Source organism: Calonectris borealis, chromosome 1 (genome assembly GCF_964195595.1).
Source record: "Calonectris borealis chromosome 1, bCalBor7.hap1.2, whole genome shotgun sequence".
NCBI lineage: Eukaryota > Metazoa > Chordata > Aves > Procellariiformes > Procellariidae > Calonectris > Calonectris borealis.
The window spans coordinates 21,213,647-21,215,183 of record NC_134312.1 but is presented as its reverse complement, the minus strand read 5'-3'; positions in this window follow the sequence as shown (position 1 = coordinate 21,215,183).

Genomic DNA, 1,537 nt, shown 5'->3' with positions numbered 1-1,537 from the left:
AGGCGCCGGGCGCGGGGGGCGGTGCCGCCGAGCGGCGGCACGCACGACGCGCAACATGTCATTCGGGCCGCGGCCCGCAAAATGGCTGCCCCCGGGGCCGAGACGCCCAGGGGGCGGTGGGGCGGCTGCGCGCCCGGATCCGGATCGGGGCGGCGGCGGCCGCAGGGAGCCGGGTGTCCTGCTGCGCCGCCCCCGCGGCGGGGCCGGGGTGAGACGCGAGCGTTCTCCGCAAAGGCGCAGCCGCGGCGACTGCCGCCGCCCGCCTCAGCCGCCCCAGAAACGAAGGCGAGGCGAGTGGCCGCCGCGGCTCGGAGGGCGGCGGGGACGGGCCGGCGCCGGCCTGGGGGTGCCTGCGGCGCCACAGGCCTCCCGGGACTGCCGGGGCCTCTGCCCGGCCGGCAGCGCCTTCCCCAGGAGGCCGAGCTACCCCCGGGCGGCCGAAGCGGCCGTTCCCGTCCTCCCAGCGGGGGCTGGCGGGCGGGGCAGCGCGGGGAGCTGGTGCCTGGCGAGCAGCGTGCTCGTAGCGGGCTGCCGGCAGGGCCCCGGCTTCAGGAGGGGCGGGCAGCCGCCCCTGGTCGAAACGCCGAGGAGAGGCCTTCGTGGGCGTCGCTCCGCTGGAGCGCGGGCACGCCGCTAGCCTGAACACAGCCCTCGCCTTTTCAGGAATTTAATCTCTATTATGCATATTTGCATTTAAAAAACCCACCTTGATATGTATTTGTGGTCTAACGCACACTCGACTTGGTCTGGGCTCTGTTTGGCTGTGCTTGCAGCCACTGTCTGCCTCAGGAGGGGCACTTTACGTGGCACTTCAGTCTGGTCTGCTGTGCAGCCATCACGGGGAAGGCTCTTCAGGGATGAAGGAGATGCGTTGCATCAGTTCAGCGAAGCGGTGGCCTGCTATGTGCTTGAGATCTTGGAAGTTTTCTGGATAAAGCTCCTCCAGTTTCGGTGTTCAGGTGTCGGTTGGTGGTTGTCTTCTGTGATTGAGAAAGATTAGTCAAGGTTATCAAGTGGACTGAGGGATCCGGGCTTTTTGGGTGGGATGGGCGTGAAGCAGGGTGGTTTGTTGGGTTTTTTTAATGTATGTCATTTCTACAGAGGGCTGGATAAAGATACGATCTGGTGAGACTTTGACATTTGTTGTCAAATTCCCAGTGGCAGTCATAGATTTCTGCTTCTTAGACTGCAGTGTCGCTGGTCATAACAACTTATGTAACAGTATAACATAAGGGATCTTACCTTTGGGAGTGGAAGCAGGAGAAAAACATTAACGGCACTAGTTTGAAAGTAATGCAAAGTTTTACATTAAGACAGTGTTTAGAGAGAAAAATAGCGCTTAAGCAAGTACTTTTTTGATCTGAGTTGTTTTCATCAGTTAATGGACTGATTTTTTTTCTCTTTTTTTTTAATTGAACAGATTTAGTCAAAAAATGTGTTGATGGTTATATGGCAGTATGTGAAGAAATCAGTTGATCACTTTAATTTGAAATAGTGGAGCTCCTGAACATTCTTCTATACTATTTGTATGTTTGTA